Genomic DNA, 18,074 nt, shown 5'->3' on the forward strand with positions numbered 1-18,074 from the left:
TGTGCTATTCTTCCGACAGTTCAAGGCGATGCTGAAGCAGACTGAAGATCACATTATCCTTAACAACTATCAGTTCACACCATCGTCGAGGGATTCCATTTCATTGCTGATGTGCATTCTACACAATCAGTTCTGTTTTCCAGTCTTCGCTGACTTTGCTCGGTACTCCTGGACTGTAGCTGGATATGACGACTTCAGACCATGGAGGTTTCAATCACCACCCGAACGTATTTTTGATGTTCAAAAGCCGTGTGACTCGGAAGACTGCTTATTGCAAGCATTCATTAAGTGTTGCTACTGTGAAAAGCAACTCTGTTTTTGGCACTTTATACTCTGTGGACATGCTCATCCTCGTAATATTTTGCCAAGAGCTACCAACAACCCATATTTTGAACTTGGTGCCTGAACACGTACATGATTGTAAAGTGCAGTGTAATTGTCGATGGCACATATTGTGTGCATATTTGTAATGAACATGTAAAACCCTTAAATACAAACCAGAAAGTTTTTGCAATTGCGATCGCAAGTTGTGCTAACTCCCTTGTCAGTTTCATCAGGAGGGTAGGCATCAGCACTCAATGGGGGATCATCACAGTAGATATTCGGTTTTGACGTAGGAAACATAGGAAATCAAAACACCAAGTGAACACAGGAAAAAGAAACTGATAAAAAGATAAATATGGGTGGTAAAAGACCGGGAACAGGGAACAAACACACAAGGCAAAAAGGAGCCAAAAGGGTTAATAAATGCATGTAATGGAAAGGAGGAAGCAAGTTACAAATCAGATCATATGATAATGTAATTTAAAAATTTTAAACACAGTAGAATCAAGATTCAATTCATATCTTTTAAGTTCCAGCAAGCAGATATTTTCTTCTAGATCACTAGAATAATCACCACAGAAACTTGATCCATAAGCCCCTGTGGCAACAACACCCACTAGTACACCTGCTGCCTTTTGTACAGGAAGTGTTGCCATAAATATGAAAGCGTCCAACTTCAAATGACAGTACGTGTTATAAGGGCTATTCAGTGCAGTTAAGAGTCTTTCTAACAATTCACGTTTCATCAGCAATGCCATGAGTTTAAGTGATCTTCATCTGGGCTGATTATGTCAGCTCACCTCAGGTAAATGGCATTATGGATAGGTCAATCTAAACTACAATGTTTCCACCTTATGGATTCATAACATTCCAGAGAAACTACAAGTGCCACAACATCAAATTCATTTGACATATATTAAGTAAACAAATTAGTTGATACCCCATACTATCACACGAGCTTCATACAATAATTTTAATTATTTTCTGACCATTTCATTAACTTTAAATTAGAAAGCGCTGGCCCTGTGGTATAGAAGTAAAGTTCCTGCCTCTTACCTGGAGGCCTCAGGTTTGATTCCTGGCCAAGTCAGAAATTTTTACCTGGCTCTGTGGAAGGTTCAAGTCCCACTCAGCCTATGTAATAACAATTGAAAAGCTATCTGACAGTGAGATAGAGCCCCAGTCTAGAAAGCCAAGAATAAGGAGAGGATTCATCATGCCAACTATGCAACACCTAATCTGCAGGGCTTAGGGCTGAGCAGCGGTTGCTTGGTAGGCCAAGGACGTTCAGGGCTGTTGTGCCATAGGGTTTGGTTTGAATTATTAGAAAGTGCACTGGTGAAAGGTTATGCTTCATACAAATAGTGAATGGGATCTGTATAGAATATCCATTAGGTCCTTGGCTTACCAAAAAGACTGCTGCCCAGCCAGATGGCCTGCAAGTACTGAAGGGCCACATGGTCGTCCTCAGCTGTATTGCTTGGATTTCTTAATCGGGTCTGGTGCCTCTCATATCAGACAGCTCTGCACACCTGACCACAAGCAGCCCTCAGTCCAGAATTAAAAATCATCAGACTGACCTGATTTCACCTACTATCAGTAATAAGAAAGGCTGGAGTTCCTCAATACAAGGTGTGAGTTAAGTAACAAAGAGGGGGAAAGGAAGGTCCACCTATTCAATACCAGTTAAATAAAGTCTAATTATCTTTATTGAATGCTGGGGCTAGTTTTGACCCTGTTATTTGGGTCATCTTCAGCCTTATTCACAAGATGGGGGGGAAAATGTTACATGCAATACAATCGCTAATAATACACTGAAACTGGCAAGTCTCAGACTTGTTTGTATAATACGCTTACGAGCACATGTGAGTCGTAGGCGAGTTGTACTTGTTTACATATGCATCTTGTTGGACGAAAGGTATGTTATACTTCTAAGTACATTTTTATCACAATAAATATTATACAATAGAAAATTTGTCTACTGCAGCATATGCAGGTAGCACATGACTGGCAACATCAGTTAAATAAATATCAATGCTACTGATTACTCTACAGCACATACCTCTCATTTCACTGTAGGCTTGAACAACAAATGTTCTGAGTTCCATAACATTTTATGGCTTTTTTAGAACCACATTTTTTTCCTAAAGAAACCCCCAAAGAAAAGAGACACATGGATTGAGATTGGAGCTATTTGAGAAGCAAGAATGTCCACCATTAAAACAACCTGGAAATTGAAGTGAAATGAAGCAATTATTGAAAAATTTGAGAAATAATAATAATAATAATAATAAGAATAATAATAATAATAATAATAATAATAATAATAATAATAATAATAATAATAATAATAATAATAATAATAATGTTATTTGCTTTACATCCCACTAACTACTTTTACGGTTTTTGGAGACGCCGAGGAGTGTTGCCAACTTATATTTTCAAGATCCGCTAAATAGTACTAAAAATCCGCTAAAATTAAGCCAAGAAATCCGATCTCAAATAATGAGCAATGAAAATGAGCAATAATAATAATAATAATAATAATAATAATAATAATAATAATAATAATAATAATAATAATAATGGTAAATGTCTACCCTCACCTGATCTGTGAGTTTTTCATTGGGATTAACCCCCTTCCTGTGAGCTGGCGAGCTAAAACTTGTAGGCGTTTTAATGCCGGGTGCAAACTAGGTGAATCCCCTACCTCAAGGGCCACACACAAAACAGGCCAGTTTATTAAACGGTCTTCCTTCATAGCATAAATATAAATGCTACTCTCTCACAGTTTCATTAAGTTATCTGTCATCATTCGTCAACTAAGAGACAAGTAACCTTTCCCCACTCATTACAAATTTATGGTACCATGATCTCACATCCAAATAACATGTTTTCCTCATGTGACTGCTAGTTCCTGACAAGAAATACGAAATAGCTCAGAGACAGACTGGAGTACAAATTAAAAAGAACGTAAAATGGATAAAACACTAAATTCCGCTGTAATAAATCTAGAATTCCGCCAAAAAATCCGCTGTCCACTAAATGATATATTTCTCCGCCGACAGTCTTCTAATTCCGCCAAATTTAGCAGAAAATCCGCTAAGTTGGCAACACTGACAACGAGGTGTCACAATCTAGTCCCACAGGAGTTCTTGTACATGCCAGTAAATCTACCGACACAAGGCTAACATATATGAGCACCTTCAAATACCACCGGACTGAGAACCATGTCAAAAATTAATATTCTATTGTAACACACATTCAGAGGTTTTACACATCGAAGTTTTGAGATGACACGGGACATAGATACAATAAAAACACACCATAAGATACCAAAGAATGTGGAAGCAAACTTACAAGTGCCAAAATGTGTCTCAAATTAAACACAGGCAAATAAGCCATGCTTTAGGGAGGTTAAGTGGATCAAAGCTACTTAAAATTAAAGAAAATGGAGCTAATCTAAAATAAGAAAACCAATTTAAGGAGAATGAATAATTTAATTACATCAGTTAATATAATTAGAATTACAATCTGAAGGATTCTAATTAAGGGAAAATTCTAATCAAATTCTGAAGAATAACTAAATGTTAATGTGAAGTAAATAAGACCTTTCAATCCCGAACCCCAAGAAATTTAAAATTAAATCCTAATCCAATAAGTTTCAGGTAGCAAACACAAATCAAATTATCCAAACTTAAGGAAGTTAGCAAATAGATAGAAATGCAATTAAATAAAAAATTCAGATCAATTAAAGTGGAAAAGTCACCAGTCTAACCACGAGAAATGCTAGATTGAAATCAAAACCAATTATTGTCGTCATTATCATCAAATTCTCAAAAAACAATGATCATGATTAACCTGTTAAGACAAATGGGGCCATGCCCCCTTTCAGAATGAACAGCTGAGGACCAAGGAAAAAACATGGCAGCAAGGAAAGATCTGGCATCAGAAGAAAATAAAACACACTCAAAAGAAAAACAGAAGTAAGGAAGTTAATTTCCAATTCTTTAGGTTTGAGAACCCCTTTTAAATCATTTTCTAATGTTGCCTATGTCTACGATAAACTCATTAAAACATAATAAAATGAAAAGAGATTAATCAGGGACATAGTCCCTGAAGATATTTAATCAAGAAATAATTTCAAAATAGCATAAATAAATAAATAAATAAATAAATAAACCAAAACCTCTAATGTAAGGGACCGAGGTACTACAAGTTGATATGGTATTTTCCAGTTGAGAATAAGATCCACAGAAAATTAAGAAAAAGAGAGAATATTTGAACAACATACAAATGAAAACGTGAGGTAGGCGTCATTAAACTTGGCAATAGGGAACTATATGGTCACACTAGTAATATGTATCATTTCTCAATTAACTGACAAAACTTAACATACGATTAATTCTAACTACAGTATATGGATTTATAATCAAGTAAAATATTATAAACTTAGTGCTCGACTTCACATCACCCTTGGGAAGAATTCCATTACTAACCATCAAATCCAGAAACAAAGCCTGTAACTTACTATACTCAACTCACAAGCACCTACAAACAATTACAATAAAAAGGATCCCAAGAAAGTAGAGAGGACTTCTGGGAATTGCTAGAAGAAACCACTGCCAAAATTCCAAACTATCACATCAAAATTTTACTGGGAGATTTCAAGGGCCAAGTTGGAAGTGAAAAGAAATTTAGAACTACTGGAGGCCTTTAACCAGCTCATACAACAACCAACAAAAATGGAGAAAGATCGATAGGCTTCTGCGAAAACTTTAACTCAAAACTAATGTTGACTCCTTTCTTGGCACTTCCACGCAAAAAAAAAGACTTTGCGATCTCCGAACCTTCATTTAGGAGAATTTCGACTAGACTCTGTAGCGATTTCCGATAAAAACCAAAAGGAAATTCTGAATGTCAAGGTTAACCCTATGTGGGCAGAAGCGTTTTGTCTCTGTGCATGGACCAAAAATGTGGCAAATTAAAATTTGTCCAGAATTATTAAACACTAGCTATAAATATGCATATGTACATAATATTAATTACCTTGAATATTGGATGTACTCCATCGTACAGCTGCGTAGGATATTATTGAATATTTCATGGCAGCATGTTAGTAAACATAACCATAATAGATATTTCATTTGATCCTGTACTGCCGTGTCTAAAAATATTAAAAACTATTTAAAATAGCATGTGTTGGGTCCACCTTGTCAATACACTTTTTATAATTGAAAATTACTTATTCACACATGTTTCAGGAATATAGTACATTCCTCTCATCTTCTTTGATTGGACTTCACTGATGAAGGGAAAGCACTATGTTCCTGAAATGTATATGAATAAATAAACGTCAATTATAAAAACTGTATTGGCACAGTGGACCCAACACATACTATTTTAAATAGCTTTTAATAACAGCATGTTAGCACATAAAAGGCATAAGAGTAATTTCACAAATATGTTATACTGAATTTTCTCGCATAATTAACGCTCTTGCATAATTTACGCATCTCAATATTTTTGGGTCCAAAGTAGAGAAAAAGAAATGTTCACGTATTTGACGCACCCACTTCTTTGAACATCCATCACGCAGCTCCGGATGCGTTTCGAAATAAAGACGTCAGCTACTCAAGTAGCAGCCTTCCTATTGCGAAACCGGGCATTCCAAATACCAGGCAACGTGCTGTTATCAGCCAATAGGAAATACAACTACACTAGTTCAGTGAGAGATCAGCCCAGAAGTGACTGGTGACGCTCTATTCCAGTCTAGTACAAACATATTTTACGAATGTTTCGGGTGTGGGACATGCGTTTTCTGTGACCTCAGAATTGTTTGTTGGTCCACAGCGAGCAAGTATTCAAGTTATAGTGCATCATATAAACTCGCGGTGATCAGTTACGCCAAAACATACAGGAATAGAGCAGTGGGCTGCAAGTATTTAGTGTCCGAATGCAAACATTTCTCACGAAATGCTGTATGCTGCACATGGAATCAGTGTCTCGGATTTGAAGGTCAGCAACTGTTGGATGAATAATTTTATTAAGAGAAATGGACTTTCTCTTCGACGAAGAACAATATTATGCCAAAAAATGCAGAATAATTTAAACCAAAAAACAATAGATTTTCATCGCTTTGTGATTGAGAAGCGTAAAGTGAAGGAATATTTGATCTTCCAAATAGGAACCACAGGTCAGGCGCCAATCAAATTCCATGTGCCACAAAGCCGAACAATCGTTAAGAAAGGGACATTGAGTGTTATCACACGTGCTACCGGAAGTGAAAAACAAAGATGTACTGAAATGCTTGCTGTAAAAGCTGATGGCAAAAAGCTTGCGTCTTACATTCTAAAACGAAAAACAATGCCTAAAGTAAAATTTCTGCAAGGGATCGACGTTCATATCAAAGAAAAATGGTGGATGGACATGTCACTCGTACAGATTGGATACGGATGGTTTGGGGAAATCTAACAGGGTCCCTCCTCCAATGCCCGGGCCCTTCTTGTGTTGGACAGTTTCCTTATTTTTTCTTTTTGCTGATGTCATTATTATATCACATAAATTGCACATTTTTTCTGCTAGTGGCTAGTGTCGCGCCAACACGGATAGGTCTAATGGCGATGATGGGATAGGAAAGGGCTAGGAGTTGGAAGGAAGCGGCCGTGGCCTTAATTAAGGTAGAGCCCCAGCATTTGCCTGGTGTGAAAATGGGAAACCATGGAAAACCATCTTCAGGGTTGCCAACAATGGGATTCGAACCCACCATCTCCCGGATGCAAGCTCACAGCTGCACGCCCCTAACCGCACGGCTAATTCGCCCGGTCATGAATGAATTGTACATTTATTACATCATGTTTATTTCACTTCAGGTCATACTGTCAGCTCATAACGGGAAGAATATTTTCCAGTGTTTGGTACTTCAAACCCACGTGTTCAACTTATCTGATGTACCCTATTTGACTTTTCAGAAACAAACTCACGCCGGAAAAAAAAAAAATGACGATAACCGCAAATGAGTTGAACCAATTGTGTTTATATTTGATATACCTTTTAAATGAAAATGAATTGTAAATCATTTTTAAATATCTGAATTCCTTGCATAATTTATGCATCCGAAGTTTTCGCCTTTATTTTTAGTCAAAAAAGTGTGTTGATTATGCGAGAAAATACGGTATTATGCCAATCAAAGCCCTTATATGTTAGTTTTGGAGATGACCAGTCTTTGATTCTACATCTTTCAGTTGGAGGTGTTGCCTGTTGTTTCCATTTGTTTCCCTAAATAACTCTTTCCTGGTGAATTATGTCAAAATTTTGGTATTAAAAAAATAGTGAAAAAACTCTGTAGGCTCGGTCACTATGTTAAAATATGAATGTAAAATTGGTCCTTGACTGATATTATGTCAGAATGGACTTGAAGGTTCTGGATCTAAGTTACCTACATCAGTCCTTTCGTCAGCTGTTTTGTTCTCTGAGGCATTTGAGTCTCTCTTGCACTGAGAAGACTCACTACTTGAATTTCCATCTTCGGACTCTTCAAATGAAAAATCACTTTCATCTACATCTGTGGAGTCCAAAATCATAGCAATCTATTGCTCAACGACTCTCTTCTTACTAACCGTGTCGCAAAATAGCTATACAAATCACAAAAACCTGGTCTCAAAATTCGCGACGCATGGTTACCTCTCAAAAGCTTGTACAAAGCTAGCAGGGAGATAGTGCAACTCTATTCGAGGATTCCCTTTCCAGCCAGACTTAAAAGTGTAATTTACTGCCATCTGTTGAGTATTTTATTACTATATGCGCCAGTAACGCTGACTCTCTGACCATTTATACATTAAATTCTGCTCATGGGCAACCTGTTATGGGATTTAATATATTAAATTCTGCCCTCTAAGACTCTGATAACTATATATCTGTAATCAAAGTTAAATTTCAACTGAACAGACCCAAGACCAGGACTATAAAACACTTGAGAACTGATTCAAACTTCCTTCAAGAAAACACAGACACCCTCCTCACAAATATCCCCTACCAAAACTCTTCTGGCTGGATGGATCTCAAAGATAATATCACAAAGGCTTCCCAAACCATGGGCTTACCTCCAAGAAAACGAAAGCATACATGATGGAATGAGGCTTGTGACAAAGCAATTGAACTTAGAATTTATGCCTGGCAAAATATGAATTCAAAAAACCAAAAATAATGGGATGAATTCTTCAAAATTTAAAAACAGGTTTTGAAAACTATCAGATAGGAAAAATGCAATTACAATAAAAGAAGATTAATGGAATTTGAACAGGAATTCAAAACATTAATACATGGAACTTTTATAAAATATTTAGAGAACACACATACATTATCATTATAGACTGTTATGCCTTTCAGCGTTCAGTCTGCAAGCCTCTGAGAATTTACTAAACGTCGCCACAATCCTCGATTTGCAACTAGTGTTGTGGCCTCATTTAGTTCTATACCTCTTATCTTTAAATCGTTAGAAACCGAGTCTAACCATCGTCGTCTTGGTCTCCCTCTACTTCTCTTACCCTCCATAACAGAGTCCATTATTCTCCTAGGTAACCTATCCTCCTCCATTCGTCTCACATGACCCCACCACTGAAGCCGGTTTATGCGTACAGCTTCATCCATCGAGTTCATTCCTAAATTAGCCTTTATCTCCTCATTTCGAGTACCCTCCTGCCATTGTTCCCACCTGTTTGTACCAGCAATCATTCTTGCTACTTTCATGTCTGTTACTTCTAACTTATGAATAAGATATCCTGAGTCCACCCAGCTTTCGCTCCCGTAAAACAAAGCTGGTCTGAAAACAGACCGATGTAAAGATAGTTTCGTCTGGGAGCTGACTTCCTTCTTACAGAATACTGCTGATCGCAACTGCGAGCTCACTGCATTAACTTTACTACACCTTGATTCAATCTCACTTACTATATTACCATCCTGGGAGAACACACAACCTAAATACTTGAAATTATCGACCTGTTCTAGCTTTGTATCACCAATCTGACATTCAATTCTGTTGAATTTCTTACCTACTGACATCAATTTAGTCTTCAAGAGGCTAATTTTCATACCATACTCATTGTACCTATTTTCAAGTTCCAAGATATTAGACTGCAGGCTTTCGGCACAGTCTGCCATTAAGACCAAGTCGTCAGCATAGGCCAAACTGCTTACTACATTTCCACCTAACTGAATCCCTCCCTGCCATTTTATACCTTTCAGCAGATGATCCATGTAAACTATGAACAGCAAAGGTGAAAGATTACAGCCTTGTCTAACTCCTGTAAGTACCCTGAACCAAGAACTCATTCTACCATCAATTCTCACTGAAGCCCAATTGTCAACATGAATGCCTTTGATTGATTTTAATAATCTACCTTTAATTCCATAGTCCCCCAGTATGGCGAACATCTTTTCCCTCGGTACCTTGTCATATGCTTTCTCTAGATCTACGAAACATAAACACAACTGCCTATTCCTCTTGTAGCATTTTTCAGTTACCTGGCGCATACTGAAAATCTGATCCTGACAGCCTCTCTGTGGTCGAAACCACACTGGTTTTCATCCAACTTCCTCTCAACGACTGATCGCACCCTCCCTTCCAAGATGCCAGTGAATACTTTGCCTGGTATACTAATCAATGAGATACCTCGATAGTTGTTGCAATCCTTCCCGTTTCCTTGCTTGTAGATAGGTGCAATTACTGCTTTTGTCCAATCTGAAGGTACCTTACCAACACTCCACGCTAATTTTACTAGTCTATGAAGCCATTTCATCCCTGCCTTCCCACTATACTTCACCATTTCAGGTCTAATTTCATCTATTCCTGCTGCCTTATGACAATGGAGTTTATTTACTATCCTTTCCACTTCCTCAAGCATAATTTCACCAACATAATTTTCCTCCTCCCCATGAGCTTGGCTGTTTGCAACACCACCATGATGATTTCCTTTTACATTGAGAAGATGTTCAAAATATTTCCTCCACCTCTCCAGTGATTCCCTGGGATCTATTATGAGTTCACCTGAATTACTCAAAACACTGTTCATTTCCTTTTTCCCACCCTTCCTAAGATTTTTTATTACTGTCCAGAAAGGTTTCCCTGCTGCTTGACCTAGCCTTTCCAGGTTATTACCAAAATCTTCCCATGACTTCTTTTTGGATTCAACAACTATTTGTTTCGCTCTGTTTCTTTCATCTACGTACAAATCCCTGTCTGCCTCGGCCCTTGTTTGGAGCCATTTCTGATAAGCCTTCTTTTTACGTTTACAGGCTGCTCTCACTTCATCATTCCACCAAGATGTTCGCCTTTTCCCATCTTTACACACAGTTGTTCCTAGGCATTCCCTTGCTGTTTCTACTACAGCATCCCTGTATGCCACCCATTCACTTTCTATATCCTGAACCTGCTTACTGTCTACTGTTCGAAACTTCTCACTAATCATATCCATGAACTTCTGTCTAATTTCCTCGTCCTGGAGACTTTCTACCCTTATTCGTTTGCAGACAGATTTCACTTTCTCTACGCTAGGCCTAGAGATACTTAGTTCACTACAGATCAGATAGTGGTCTGTATCATTGAAAAATCCCCAAAAAACTCTTACATTCCTAACAGATTTCCTGAATTCAAAGTCTGTTAAGATATAGTCTATTATAGATCTGGTACCTCTAGCCTCCCATGTGTAGCGGTGAATAGCCTTATGCTTGAAGAATGTATTCGTAACAGCTAAACCCATACTAGCACAGAAGTCCAGCAAACACTTCACATTCCCATTAGCTTCCATATCTTCCCCACATTTACCAATCACCCTTTCGTATCCTTCAGTTCTATTCCCAACTCTCGCATTGAAATCGCCCATTAGCACTATTCTATCCTTGCTGTTGACCCTGACCACGATGTCACTCAATGCTTCATAAAACTTGTCAACTTCATCCTCATCTGCACCCTCACATGGTGAATACACGGACACAATTCTAGTCCTAATTCCTCCAACTGACAAATCTACCCACATCATTCGCTCATTTACGTGCCTAACAGAAACTATGTTGCGTGCAATGGTATTCCTGATAAAGAGCCCTACCCCAGACTCTGCCCTTCCCTTTCTAACACCCGTCAAGTACACTTTATAATCTCCTATCTATTCCTCGTTATCTCCCCTCACCCGAATATCACTTACTCCTAGCACATCCAGATGCATCCTCTTTGCTGACTCAGCCAGTTCTACCTTCTTTCTTCCACAAGCCCCATTAATATTGATAGCTCCCCATCGAATTCCATTTTATTCGCCAAGTTGTTTCCAAGGAGTCCCTCACCTGTCAAATGGGAGTGGGACTCCATTACTCCCATAGATCCGAGGCTTGCTTAAAGTGTTCTGAGCTCGGTAAATTCATGAAGCAGGATGCTGCCCTACTTGCACATAGTCCAAGTGAGGATCTCTCCTCTAACGGGTTATGGACTACCGGTGAACTGTATAGTCCTAGCCGCCTGAGCACAAGGAGGGCCACGACTCAGAATATGTCCGAGATGCCCACTCCCATTCCATAGCAACTGGTATCCTGACTCTCACGACCACTTACTAGGCCACTCAGCCGTTGCCCATGGTTCACGAACTAGGACGTGACTACAGTAACCCAGAAACATGAACCAGAGAAGAATTATCAAATTATAAGACACATACTCTTTGTTTTAAACATTCAGATGGGATCCATAAAACAAGTAATACAGAAAATTGTAAACTTCTCACCTATTGTTATAAAGATCTGTTAAATTATAAGCCCCCTCATCAGTGCCTTTATTTTGAAAAACCCCAACCTAAACCTGACTCATAACCACCCACCTTAGAAGAAGTCAAACAAATAATCAGAGAACTAAAAGACAATAAAGCACCAGGAGAAAATGGTAAATAGCTGAAATGTGAAAAATTGTGATAGCCTAGCTCAGCAAATTCACACCATTATTGAAGATATCTGGATCACAGAAAAAGCTTATGGTGAGTGGAAATGTGCCTTAATACACCCCATGCATAAAAAAGAGGATAAATCTGGTGTCAATAACTACACAGGGATATCATTGTTACCAGTTACTTGTCAGCAAAATTCTCACCAAAGCACTACTCACAAGACTTGAGAAACAAACAGACCACTTAATAGGTGATTATCAGGTAGGTTTCAGAAAAGGAAGATCATGTATAGAACAAATTTTTAATCTCAAAACCATCTTACAAATACAGAAAGCCAGTCAAATTGTGACAGTTTTTGTAGATTTCAAAAAAGCATGTGATTCTTTAGCGAGACTAACACTTTTTGATGTGCTGAAAGAGTTCACAGTAGATAAGAAAATAAAGATAAGAAAATAAAGAAATTTGATCAGGCAGACAATGACTACCACCACCTCAAAAGTTACGTTTTCAGGTGAAAAATTTCTGAACCTTTTAATATTAACACACGAATCGGACAAGGAGATGGCTTTTCTCCATTAATGTTCAATTTTGTACTAGAGAAAGTAGTCCAAATCTGGGAAAAGGAAACAAAAGGGATTAATATCAGCAAGCAAATTGAAAGTAGTCCAAACCTGGGAAAAGAAAACAAAAGGGATTAATATCAGCAAGCAAATTAAAGATAAAATTCACATCAAATGTTTGGCCTTTGCAGATATTCTGGGAAATCTATCCAACAATAGGCAAGAAGCAATTCAGTCCTTGGAACAACTTCATGCAACTGCATCTAAAACTGGACTCCAAATCTCATATGAGAAAACCTGACACATGGAAGGATTTCCTTGATACTTAGGTGCACAACCTTTGGTAACTCAATTTGGCAAAAGCCCTCAGGTAAATAATTTCAAATATTTAGGGGAAATAATCCAACCATCCAAATTAAATTGTGAAACAGAGAGAGAATTTCTAAATTACATAAAGCCTACAGAAAAACATGGAACAGGTAGAACAAAAATCAATATCTCAAAACACTAAATTAAAACACTACACACTGTAACTAAGTGTGAAGCATTTTCAGAAACCTTCATCATTGGATGAAGGTCACTAAAACTTCAGGAAAACAATAAAAGAAAATCCTTAGGAAAACCTTTGGCCCAATATGCATAGAAGGAATGTGGATAGAAAGGTCTCTTGAATTATACCAGCAGTCTGAGAAAATATCAGACATCACTAGAATTTTTTTTTTTTTTGCTAGTGGCTTTATGTCGCATCGACACAGATAGGTCTTATGGAAACGATGGGATAGGAAAGGCCTAGGAGCTGGAAGGAAGCGGCCATGGTCTTAATTAAGGTACAGCCCAAGCATTTGCCTGGTGTGAAAATAGGAAATGACAGAAAACCATCTTCAGAGTTGCCGACAGTGGGATTCGAACACACTATCTCCTGGGTGCAAGCTCACAGCCGCTTGCCCCTAACCGCACGGCCAACTCGTCCGGTACACTATTAGAAAAAGACAACTGAAATTTTATGGCCATATTCAAAGAACAACATGGTTCAACCCAGAAGAACTAAATAGTTTATTAATGTTTCGTTTATAGCCACACCAAGAGTCATAACTGATTTATAATACGGAATAATGGTACTGTTTTGTGCTAGAGAAGGAAAATCATATTGTTTTAAGACATTTAAATGTTTCAAAGTGCCGATAATTATTGCTTGCATTTTACAAGGATTAATTTTGATGTTGTTGCTTGATACATAATTATTTAGAAGACTTAAATCTGTGATAACTTGTCGTACAGCACTCTGAATTTTATCAGTTCTTGAATGGTAGTAGATTTGCAGATCAGCAGCATAAAGATGACACAGTGTATATATAATATATTTGGCAACATCAAGTACGTGAGTCGCAAATAGCAGTGGTCCAAGTACAGACCCATGTGACACACTGATGGCAGTTTGTGAGGTATGAACTGAAGAAGTTTACTGCTGTCTGGCTGAAATTTAATAAGTCAAATTTCAAAAGTAGCTGGTGAGGAACAACGGTATAAATTACATTAGAAAAATCAAGTAGAATCAGTACAGTCATCTGTCGAGTATCCATTGCGTGTCAGAGGTCATCACTTTCAGTAAGGCAGTCGTCATGCTGTATCTTTTCTTGAAACCAGATTGAAAAGGGTCAAGCAGTGAGTAGTTAGTCAAGTAAGCAAGGACTTGTTTGTGAACCAAACTTTCTAGTACTTTGGAAAGGGTAAGAGAATGGATATAGGGTAAAAGTAAACTAGGTGAATTCTTCTTAGTAATGGGAATGACAATACCATACTTCCACTTAGTCAGGAATACCCCCTGTATGAGCACTGATTAAATATACACATCAGAATAGGTAATATTGCACCAATGATATTTTATATAAAAGATAAAGGTATTTCATCATTACCCAGAACATCTGACTTTGAGGGAGTAATTACACACTTCACATCATACGCACTAACTTTTTGGAATGTAAATTTTACTTGATTTAGTCAGGAATTAATATTTATGGCGTTAATATTATCAGCAGCAGTTTGATGATGATGATGATGATGATGATGATGATGATGATGATTATTATTATTACTATTATTATTATTATTATTATTATTATTATTATTATTATTATTATTATTATTATTATTATTATTATTATTATTATTATTATTATTATTATTATTATTATATGATGATGCTTTTGTAAAATGTGAATTGAAATCATTAAGTGGTATGCTGGGTGCCTGCTTAGTCAGGCTGTGACCTATTTCCAGCTGATGCAAATGTGTCCATATTAGCGCTGAACTTCCCCTGTTTGTTATCTCTTGAATATATGTCATTTTCAAAATCACTGGCGATTCCAGTTTACTTAAATCTCTTATACCATGCATCGTGATTTGCCATGATTGACTTAATTTCATTTGTTAGCCAAGGGGACAAAGTGTGAGAAACTCGAATTTGCTTCTTCAGAGAGTATTTGTCATACAACCCTAGTATTAATGAGTTCAGTCCATCAACCTTATCATCAATGTCATTAGTCAAAAGAATGTCATTCCATGGTAGTTGATATGCTTCATTTTGTATTACCACACTCAATGTCAAAAGTTTTTAAGTACCTTCACATTACGTACCTGGCTTTGTATTTTGGTACCTTGAGTAACATCAATAAATGAGATCGTGGGTTGAATACCTGGTACAGAAAGCTGTACTTGTTTTACCACTTTCTGGGGATTGTCTGTTATAAAATCGATCAGTGTGTCAGATGTGTGGTTTATTGTGTGAACATGGTTAGTCACATCCAGTGTCAGTATATTGTAATCCATGCCGTGAAATAAGTTTTGTAAGGATGTTGATTCATTATTGTAACTAAAAGATAAGTATTAAAAGCCACCAAGAATGATTATTTATCTTCTTGTACAGCATAGTTAACTTTGATAGTGCCACTTCTAGGTCAGATATGTCTCGTACGTCTGGGGCCTTGTAGACCACTCCGATCAGAAGTTTCTGATTATTAAGCAAGAGTTCAACAAACATGAATTCAGGTCGAAAGGGAATTTTAGGATCTGAGGTCATAACTATTTTTACTTTTTAAGTTGCTATGGCAATACACTATACAGTGCAACCGCCCCCTACATGATTTTAACGATCTAGACGATGTGACATCATGTTATTCAGTTTAACAAGAACAGATTTCAGTGATTGCCTGCTGTAACCGTCTCCGATACGCAAATACAGTGCGAGTTACCATTACTAAATGGCGCCTGTACTTCGTCAAAGTGACATGCAAGTAACAGTGTATTGATGAGACAACACTGAAAATATTGTTGATGGCAAGCTATTAGTTTATATCAAAAAAGGCTTTCACGGCCGCAGATCTTAAAATCACAGGAATAGAACCAGCTTTTGGGTGGTTAGGCCGTGTGCATTATGCAGAGTTTCGTCCAGACGTGCCATTTGGACTCATCAGCTGGAATGGCACGCCCCTCCAGGACTCTGCTTAGCAGTGGCAGACCAAACTGTGTGGCCCCGCCGTGTTAGCAAATCAAGTTTGCTAACCTGCTAAAGGAGCATTTTTTAAACGGAGAAGTCATTTCTCCTTTAGCAGGTTAGCAAACTTGATTTGCTAACACGGCGGGGCCACACAGTTTGGTCTGCCACTGCTAAGCAGAGTCCTGGAGGGGCGTGCCATTCCAGCTGATGAGTCCAAATGGCACGTCTGGACGAAACTCTGCATAATGCACACGGCCTAACCACCCAAAAGCTGGTTCTATTCCTGTGATTTTAAGCTATTAGTTTGTTAAGAATGTTTTTCACCACAGCTTGTGAAGAGGAAGGGAGGGGTGAAGGTGGTCAACAGTGAAGAGGGACTGGGTCAATGACATCACAGACAAGCTGTTCGGTATAAATAACCCACTGACTCATTTATGTTAACCATATTCAACAGAAAATTCAAACTACTCACCCTAGTTGTTTCATAAGTATCACCAGAAAGATTCACAAAATCACTTTCACACATACTATCACATACACAAACATTACACACTATTTATGTAACTCATTGTTATTTTCCCAGTCAATCTCGTGCTCGCTCACATAAGGCTTATTACTTGTACCATGCTACTAACAAACACTTCCTATCCATTGTCCTTCAACATAACGCAGCCGGCCTGTGTCCACACCCGATGGAGTCCGAAGTGATCACGTGCCTCATTAACAGTTTTCCTAATAACCACCAGGGATTCCATCAGTAGGCCAGTCCCTTTTAACAGTCGCTTAACCCTCCAAACTCTGTCCCGATCGTGACAATATTCAGACTTTATGATTACAGGGCGCTTGCCTATAGCAACAACCTGAGTTGTAGTTCATTTAAGAACTCCTAATCAGTGGCAACCATCTATATCGGACATAGCTACTTCTACATTTAACTTGCCCTTCACAGTGCTGGTTACTTTCTTGTATATGTTCTCTGCCGGCTTTTCTGGAACCATGCAACACTAAACAGTTCCGCTGACCGCAGTGTTCGGCTTCACCAAGGAATTCAGCCTGTTGCTCAAGGTGCTGTTCAGTATACTCTAGTTAATGTGCCATGTCTTTCAGCTCAGAAGACACCCTTTCCTGGAACAGGGAGAACTCAGCGGTTAGCCACTATAGCTCATCCACGCGGTAGGTCCAGCTTGTGATGTGTTCCAAGCAGCCGTGAAAATCATCAACATCTTCAACAGAGGCTACTCAACGAATAGCTTCTTTAATGGACATACTGAGAGATGCTTCAGGTCAACTAACAGATTAGTTACACTACTAATGTCATGAATAACACTTGTTTGCTGTTAATATTGCTATTTGATGAGATTTACTGGAAGAGACGTTTCACACAACAGCAACAGTTGCTGCCACCTTGAGTCTTCAAGGTTCTGTTGTTATTGTTTAAAGGGGCCTAACAGCTAGGTCATCTACTATTCAAGGTTCTCTCAGAGTAAAAATGACTATTATTCATCCAACTGGCCAATCAGTGATGTATCAATATCTAAGTTATTTGTCAATTTACCTCTATTATTGAAACCACAATTTCTAACATAACAGCTATATTATTCTTCAGTCCTGGATTGATCTGCTTTCTTCCCCAAAGTGAATTTGTCAGTCAGGTAACGAGCCCCCTGTCAAAAACAAACAAAAACATTATGAACAAGAATATTTCTCATAATAATACAATAACATACACTATATATTACCAATATAAATAGTCCGTTATTGGACGTTATAAATTTT

At 37.9% G+C, this 18,074-nt stretch overlaps 1 protein-coding gene across 2 annotated transcripts in view; it reads right to left on the reverse strand.

The window, feature by feature from the left end:
• Nucleotides 1–18,074, reverse strand: part of LOC136857848 (molecular chaperone MKKS) — a 67,871-nt gene that overhangs the window by 40,452 nt on the left and 9,345 nt on the right. For both annotated transcript variants that reach the window (XM_067136829.2, XM_067136828.2), the window contains exon 2: nt 17,854–17,962. The gene's annotated coding sequence lies outside the window, so the exon portion shown is untranslated. The remainder of the gene's footprint in view (nt 1–17,853; nt 17,963–18,074) is intronic.

This window comes from Anabrus simplex, chromosome 1 (genome assembly GCF_040414725.1).
Source record: "Anabrus simplex isolate iqAnaSimp1 chromosome 1, ASM4041472v1, whole genome shotgun sequence".
In the NCBI taxonomy this organism is placed as follows: domain Eukaryota; kingdom Metazoa; phylum Arthropoda; class Insecta; order Orthoptera; family Tettigoniidae; genus Anabrus; species Anabrus simplex.